The sequence below is a fragment of the Panthera onca genome, chromosome D2, assembly GCF_046562875.1.
Source record: "Panthera onca isolate mPanOnc1 chromosome D2, mPanOnc1 haplotype 2, whole genome shotgun sequence".
Taxonomy (NCBI): Eukaryota; Metazoa; Chordata; class Mammalia; order Carnivora; family Felidae; genus Panthera; species Panthera onca.
Window position 1 is genome coordinate 87,828,194 of NC_138349.1, and position 9,158 is coordinate 87,837,351.

The following is a 9,158-nucleotide window of genomic DNA, read 5'->3' on the forward strand; positions in this document are numbered from 1 at the left end:
CCTATGATATAGCAATTGCACTTCTGGGTATTTACCCCAAAATACAAAAACTCTAATTCAAAGTGGTACATGCACCCTTATGTTTATAGCAGCATTATTTATAATAGCCAAATTATGAAAACAGCCCAAATATCTATCAATAGATGAATGAAGAAGATACAGTTTATATGCATATCATGGAATTTACTCAGTCATAAGAAAAGAGTGAAATTTTGCCATTTGCAATGACATGGATGGAGCTAGAGAATATAACCTTTTTTTCTTTTTTTTTTTTTTAAGCAATATGTTTAATTGGATGATTTCCACAAACTATACACGAGGTTTCTAACCATCACAATTCAGTGAAGTACAAAACATTAAGTTACGGGCTGTGGGAAAAGAAGGCGGCACCCATGGTGGCACCTTCCAATCCTGGTTGGTCTAGGGGTGGGGGTGGGGTAAGGTTTCATTTTAAACTGAGCCCCTCATTTCAATGTACAAAAGAATTACTCTGATCGATATTAAATTGTATTGAAAACAAAACGGACTAAAAAGCAACTACTACTCTATGTTGGGGTGGAAATGGGAAGAGAGAATGAGTCCTTCGAAGCAGGAGGGGAGACAGTCGGGGGAAGGTTCTGTGGCCGCGACCCTAGGTGGTCACTCACGCTGCTCCATTTTTACTTTCGGTGGTCTCAGGAAGGTCCGATTTTTCTTCTCTTTCTTCCCCTTTGTATTTGCTTGGAAGTTCCGCCAGCTGTCCACACGACCATCTCGACTTTCCTCAAAGTTTTTCTGCCACTCCCTTTCTCGTTTGGCTTTTTCTTGAGCTTCAATCTCTTCTTCCCTTTGTCGCTTCCTTTCGTGCATCTCTTTGGCTTCTCTCTCTTTCCTTTTAATTTCCAGCTCAGCAAAGAGTTTCATGGTCTGTTTATATACTGCTTGTTTGAACAGCTCAGGATCATCCTCCTCCACATTTGTAGGTTTTCCTTCCTTCTTTAATTGCTTTTTTCGCTCTTTCACCTGTCGAAACCTCTTTTTTATTTCTTCATCTGTCACTTCAGGATCTATCTGAAGAACCTCAAATGGGTTCAAATTGAAGTAGGAGGAACCAGGACGGGCCAATCTTTCAATCTGATTTTTGGATGTTAGAACTGAATCTCTCTTCTCTATTTGTTTGACCTCACTGTAGAAGGTCATAAATGCTTCCTCAGTGCTCCCTCCGCCAGCCGAAGCCCCGCTCTCTCCTGGAGCCGCCATTTCCCCCGAGAATATAACCTTAAGCAAAATAAATCAGAGAAATAAAAATACCATATGATCTCAGTCAGATATGGAACTTAAGAAACAAAGAGCAAAGGGAATAGAGACACAAACAAGAAACAGACTCTTTTAACTAGAGAGAACAAACTGATGGTCACCAGAGGGGGGTGGGGGGGTGAATGAGTGAAATAACTGATGGGGATGAAGGAGTACACTTGTGATGAGCACCTGTCCGTGTATGGAAGAGTTGAGTCACTATATCATACACCTGAAACTAATATAACACGGTGTGCTAACTAACTGGAATTTAGATTAAAACTTAAAAAAGAGTATGCCTATCATAATGAGCACTGAGAAATGTATAGATTGTGGAATCACTATATTGTACACCTGAAACTAGTCTTACAGTATGTGTCAATTAACAGGAATTTAAGTAACAACTTAAAAAAAGAATAAATATGCCTAAATCATATTACCATCATCAAAGTCATCTCATTGAATTTATTCTAAAAGGTATAAACACTTGACAGTTTCAAATTTCATGACCAACTATATTAGTTGGTATTTTATTTTTTTTTGTGAGCACTACCTGGAACTTTGCTTTCCAGAGCAAATGATTCTACACACAGTCAAGAGAACTCCTTTCACAAGAGGTACATAGTAAGTCAGAGGCTGGCAAATCATAGTTTTTGATGTTCTTGGGAATTTGTCGGGATAATATGTTAGGAAGTTGTATTATCACATTAAAGGAACAGTAAAGAAAACATCATAGTTCTCGCACAAGATGGCATATCTGAGAGCCAGGACAGAAATAATGCCAGGTGTTTGTGGTTGAAGAAGACCGGTCAGCTCACTGTGTGTGATTCAGTCTTTTATCATTTCAGGAAACTCTAGACTACCTTCATGGGGACCAATTCTGGGAGAGAGCAAAGCAGAGGAGTCATAGAAATATAATGATCATCTCCAAATTAAATTATAATCTTTAATGTAGAATTAGTTGAGATAAATTATTTGTTTACAATGAAGGAAAGGGGTACATGGCTACCAAAGGAAACAAACGAAATACTCATATTTGATTAACCTGTCTAAAGAAAAGTTAATTCCATGTACTATGGTAAATGAGGTTCTAGTCTCAAAATTACAACTTTTTTATTTTTTGTTGTTGTTCATATAATTAACTAAACTTTCCACATATACCATTTGTGTCTACAAACTCACATCCGCCCCACTTCTGTGGATTTGCTATCATAATGCGATTGTTGTAATGCTTTTAGATTTTGTACTGATTATACTCCCATATCTCTCTAACAAATACTATGTATACTCATTGAAATTTAATATTCTACAGTGTTCATAAGTCCCTAATTTAAAAATTTATGCTGTTATTAAATATAAGTTGTTACAAGTTTAATTAATGTACACATGATCAACACAGTATAATATTCTGAAAAAAGATTGTTCAAATCTGAAAATGAACTATTATTGGCACTGTGCATCTCAACAACACAATAATCAATTGAAAACTTTGGTAATATTTGCCAAATACTTAATTTGTTGAATGAATGATATTAATTGATTAATTAATTATATAATGACTGGGATTTTAACTTCAATATGTAAAATATACATGGTTAAGAGTAGACATAACAATATGTACCACTCAGTTTATTTTCATAAATGGACCAAACCCATGTAATAGCCCCAGATCAAGAAACAACCTAAAATCTGTGCCCCCAGAAACTCATATTCCTTGCCAGTCAACACTCCGTCACCAATGGGTATAAATAGCCTTTTTTTTTTGATGATTAAGATTATAGCTTTCATCACCAAATCAGCTATTGAATTTCAGAAACTCCCTCAGCATTTACCTTTTTCAATATCAATTTACATGGTATCCCCAATTTGCACATTGTTAAACAAATTCGATAATGGAGCTGGACTATGTGACGGAGGCAGGTGCTCCTGGGAGTGGAGTTCAGACTGCAAGTTTCTGAAAATACTGATAGCTCCAATTTCCCAGCTTATTGAAATGTATCAGGCACCATGATAAGCACTTTATTATATACTATTTACCACAATTCTTTTCTGTAAGTTTATTTATTTATTTTGAGAGCGAGAGAGAGAGAGAGAGAGAGAGAGAAAGCATGCAAGCACCAGAGAGAGAGGGAGAGAGACAATCCTAAGCAGGTTCCACATTACACAGAGCCTGATGTGGGGCTTGAACTCACGAACTGTGAGATCATAGTTAGAGCAATAATTTAATATTTACTATTTATTTTTTCTAATGAGTTAGATAATTTTGCCCAATTGGATACATTGTAAAAGTAAGAATAATGGTCCTCTGCAGTTTTTTATTGTGCTTTAATATGAAACATTCATTTCAGTTGTCTATAAAAATAAAAACTAATGCTATTTTGAAGTACCTATGGTATAATTTGTTTCATTTCATATTTTTATTGTTTGAAAGGTTATTAGTCTATGGCTTCATAATTTAAGTTTTCTTTATCCTAATGATTACATTTGTGTAGGATTATGTTTTACAAAGTTAAAATATATCTTTTTATCATCTAAAAGTATAAACTAATTATAGAAAACAAACTGGTGGTCACCAGAGGGGAGGTGGGTGGGGGGATGGGGGAAACAGGGGATGGGGGTGAAGGAGGGCACTTGTGATGAGCACCGGGTGACGTAGGGAAGTATTGAGTCACTGTATTGTACATTTGGAACTAATATACACTGTAAGTTCACTAACTGGAATTTAAATTAAAAAAATTTAAAAATATATGACTTAAAGATATATGAGATAAAATTAAATATACTGAGAAACTGTGTGTATTAATTAAATTAATTAATTAAAATTAATTAAAAGCTAAATACTTTCTGTGCTGTTCTTATCACTATCAATTATAGCACTCACTTTTCCTTTGAGCACATTATTTTCAGAAGGTCCCTTACTTAACACTGCAAAAAAAATCCATTACAATATGGATCTTAACCTGGTTAAAAAGCTGTGACAGGATTAAAGAAAGGACTGAGAATATATGGAATGTGCAAATCAGTCGCCCTAAGGGATTCTTTATGTCACAGGATCTCAGAGGAGGAAGAGTTTCCATGGTGCCACATGTAAGGGATTGAGCCCACAGGAGTTGGGAAAAGAGCTACATTTTTAGAAAGTGGGAACAAAATGTATAGCATTCTAGAAAGGAGGAACAACTGGAGATTTGTTTTTAATTTTGGAGAGAGAGAGAGAGAGAGAGAGAGCAGGGTAGAAGGTCAGGGGGAAAGAGTCTCAAGCAGGCTCTAAACTGAGGGCAGGGTCTGATGTGGGGCTTGATCCCATGACCCTGGGATCATGATCTGAACTGAAATCAAGAGTTAGTTGCTCAACTGCCTGAGCCACTCAAGCACCCCCGGAAATTTTTTTTTCAGCAAAAAACTAGCAATGACCCTGGCCAAAACTTGATGTTAATCTGACAAGCATCATGGAAAGCTGTTTGGAAGAGGAAAAACTTTAAACAGGAACACTGACTGGAGAATTATAATAAGCTTGATGTGACATGATGAAAATCTAAGGATAGAATTACTTTTCTTTTTTAAATCATTTTATTTTGTTTCATTATTATAAGCCTACTCTTTAATCCCCAGCACCTGTTTCCCTCCATCCCCCCACACCCATCTCCTCTCCAGTAACCCTCACTTTGTTCTCCGCAGCTAAGAGTCCATTTTTTGGTCTGCCTCCATCTCTGTCTCTTTTCTTTTACTTTTGCTCATTTGTTTTGTTTCTTAAATTCCACATATGAGGGAAGTCACTTAGCATTATACTCTCTAGCTCCATCCATATAGTTGCAAATGGAAATAGTTTGTTCTTTTTTATGCCTGAGTAATATTCCATTGTATGTATATTCCACTTCTTTATTCATTCTTCTATCAATGGACACTTGGACTGCTTCCATAATTTATTTGTTGTAAATAATGTTACTATAAACATGGGGGTGCATGTATCCATTTGAATTAATTTTTTTTTGTATTTTGGGGATAAATACCTAATAGTGTGATTACTAGATCATAAAGTAGTTCTATTTTTAACATTTAGAGGACTCTCCACATTGTTTTCCACTGTGGCTGCACCAGTTTGCATTGCCACCAGCAGTGCATGAGGGTTCCTTTTTCTCTACACCCTCACCAACATCTGTTGTTTCTTGTGTTGTTCATTTTAGCTATTCTGACAGGTGTGAGGTGATATCTCATTGTTTTGATTTGCATTTCCCTGATGATGAGTGATATTGAGCATCTTTTCATGTGTTTGTTGGCCATCTGGATGTCTTCTTTGGAAAAAAAAATGTTTATTCATGTCTTCTGCCCATTTTTATTGGATTATTGATTTTTTGGTGTTAAGTTATATAAGTCCTTTATGTATTTTGGATACTAACTTTTTTACTTGTAAATATCTTCTCCCATTCTGTAGGTTGTGTTTTAGTTTTGCTGATTGTTGCCTTTATTGTGCAGAAACTTTTTATTTTGATGTAGTCCTAATAGTTTAGTTTTGCTTTTATTTCCGTTGCCTCAAGACATACATCTAGAAAAATGTTGCTATGGCCAATGTCAGAGAGATTAGTGCCTGTGCTCTCTTCTAGGATTTTTATGGTTTCAGGTCCCACATTTAGGTCTTTAATTCATTTTGCATTGATTTTGTGTATGGTGTAAGAAAGTGGTCCAGTTTCTTCTTTTGCACATTGCTGTCCAATTTTCCCAGCACCATTTGTGGAAGAGACTGTCTTTTTCCCATTGGATGCTCTTTCCTGCCCTGTTGAAGATTAATGGACCATATAATCATGACTTTATTTTTAGGTTCTCTGTCCCATTCTATTGATCTACATGTCTATTTTTAAGCCCTCACCAAAGTGTTTTAATTACGACTGCTTTGCAATATAACTTGAAATCTGGGATTGTTATACCTCCAGTTTTGTACTTCTTTTTCAAGATTGTTTTGTAGAATTATTTTTCAAAGTAAGGATTTATCTACAGAGGTCACAGGTGCTTCTTAGATCTTTTCATTTCTTTTCTTTTCCTTTCTCTTTCTTTTTTTTTAAATTATAGTTGAATAATATACAGTCTAGAAGTAAATAATGAGTGAAGAACCCTGGTAAAGAAGTAAGAATGCTGGGAAAATATTTTTCAAAATTTTCTAAGATGAAATGGCGATTGTGACTTGTAGCCTAAGAGTTTCCCTGGTGGAAGAACATATATTACTCTAGTTCTGTTGCTGACACGTAGAGCTTACTGAAGATCTCTGGGTTGTCAAAATAAATGAAAACCAAGGACTCCTTAAATGATGATACAGATTTTCCCCTCATGATGGACAGATGCGACACCATACAACAGAGTGGGCTCACACAGTGAAGGCTGTATCCAAAGTGCTGGGGGCACTGGAAGAGGTAGGAAGGAGCCGTGTTAGGGATTTAGGAAATATTAAATCAAGGGCATAGAGTTTTAAGTAATTCAGTTAAATATAGTTGTTTTTGTATATTTTTCATATATGCTGCAACAGTACTAAATTCACTATTCAGTTCTAGTAGTGAGAGAAAATATAAAATTATCCATTTTATATTATTCTGGATTTGATTTTCTAATACTGAACTTAGGGGTTCTGTGACTAAGTGCCTAAAAATGATCTCCTTTCCTTGAAATATTGTAGCAGGTTTTGATGTCAATGCCATGCTGGCCTCATGAAATGTTTCTTCTTTCTCTGTTTTCTAAAAGAGTTCGAGTAAGTTTTGTTATTACATTTTTTAAGTGTTTAGTAGAGCTTACAGATGAAACCATCTGGAGCTGGCATTCAATTTGTGTAAAGTTTGTAATTACAGATTCAATTTGTTTAAGAGATGGAGGTCACTCCAGACATCTCCTTGTGTTTTATGTCAATTCGATTAAAACTGTGTATTTCAAAGAATTCACCCATTTTCGTTACGTTGTCAAATGTACTGGTTCATAATGACTCGTGATTTTAATTCATATCATATCTTTATAGGATTTGTTCATGTCCTCATCCTTGATATTGATGATTTGTATTTCCTCTTGATCAGACTAGCAGGAATTCGTCATTTTATTAATCTTTTCAATCTTTTAGTTTGTTTTGTCACTTTATCTATTGATTTCTATTCATTCCTTTATTTTTCCTTTTGCAGGTCTTTTTTTGGGGGGAATAATTTTCTCTTTTTATAGCTGTTGCGGTGGTGCTGCGGCTTGTCTGTTCATGACTATTCTTCTCTTGCAGTTCCTGTTCCTTCCACACGTGGGGCACCTGCAGTCCGTGGACTTATGTGTTTTGTTTTCATGGTTGGTTGTCTCCCTCTCTCTGTGTGTTTTGCTTGTTTATTGCCAACCCTTCGATTGCTTATCACATTGCTTGGTTTCCAAGTATTTAGAAATCTTCCAGGTATTGTCTTGTTGGTTTGTAGCTGAATGACATTGTGGTCAGCGAGCAGGACAGGGGGATGTGCCTGCTTTGGAGTCTACTTGGCTGTCTGTTCCCCACAGAGGTTTGCTCCCGGCTTCCTGAGATCCATCCTCTGTGTATGCAGCTTATACTTTGCCCCACATCCCAGCGGAAACGGACACAGGATGTGAGGGCCTTGCCTTGTGGTGTCTCCCACACTAATATTGTGGACCACAGCCACCCTGACACCCCTGTTTTCCCATCCAGTGAGGTCATCCTGTCCTGCTTGGTCCCCCACACCTGCTTTGGGAGGATATCGGGAGGGACAGTCAGAATGTGTGTGCAGTTTATCTTAGGCTCTTCCCATCTTTCAAGCATTCTGGTGCCATGCCATCCACTCTTCAATATCTGTAAAAAAGGTTTATCTTGTTTTTTGTCATATATATGTGCCAGCCGTATAGTTGCTCATAGCATGAGGGGACTCTACTATGAATTACTCCATCTGGGAAAATATTAATGTCCTGAGCCTAATTTTTGAAACTGAACAGAAAGTCACAGGTACCAAAAACTACCTCGAAAACTCAATTCTTCAGTATTTTTTGCTTGAACAGAAAAAGTCTAGAAAGAGTGATAGGTTTTAGAGGTGAGAGGGAGGTTAAAAATAAATGTTGGGTTAAAGCTCAAAAGGTCAACTGAATAAAAGTTTCATAGGGGATGAAAACCTCAATACTGAGGCAAAACTGAAACTTGACCAGCAGCATGTGGCCTTGGTTAAGTGCCTGGAGGAGAAGACAGTGTGTGAGTCACTGCCTTCTCTCCTTCACCTCCACACGGCCCGCCCCTCCTCCCTCAGGGATTCCTACACCCCTGTCCTTCCTCATTCCCCATGGATGCTACCAGCCTTCAGGAAGAGTTTACATAAATACTCTGTTTTCACAATGTTTATTTTTTATTAAAATTTCATTGTAAAATTTATTTAACTCTGTAATTAGCAAATTCATAGGGGCAGAGAAATTAGTCATGTTCAACTCATCAAGCTGCAAACTTCTGCCTTTCTTTTCTTCTCTCTGTACCGTTTTCAACTACTATATTTTCGTTCCCAGAATGAAACAACTAATGACACAGAAAGACAGCTTGAGGACAGAATACTCTCTATATTTTGACAATTTTTAGTTGAGAAATATGAGTTACACTGAGTGATGCAAAATGAGAATAACGTAAGTGCTTGTTTTCTAAAGCTTAAAAGGATCAGTGCTTATATTCCTTATCTTTTGTTTGTGTAGCAAATGATGGCTGACAAATGTAAAGTGTGGGCTGCAAAGTTTCAAGGGGTCACGGTCAGTGGTCAAGATGTCCGTGAGCATCTCCCTTACCAAATAATCGAGAAAGCACTTATGAACATTTCAGTAAATAATCAGACAACCATTAAGGCAGCTCAAAACTACAATCATTATGCTATAGCAGACATTATTACACATCTGTT

General features: G+C 36.7%; 1 pseudogene; it reads right to left on the reverse strand.

Moving 5' to 3' along the window:
- Positions 1 to 354: 354 nt before the first annotated feature.
- On the reverse strand, positions 355 to 1,243 carry LOC145712482 (dnaJ homolog subfamily C member 8 pseudogene; annotated as a pseudogene).
- Between the last annotated feature and the right edge of the window lie 7,915 nt (positions 1,244 to 9,158).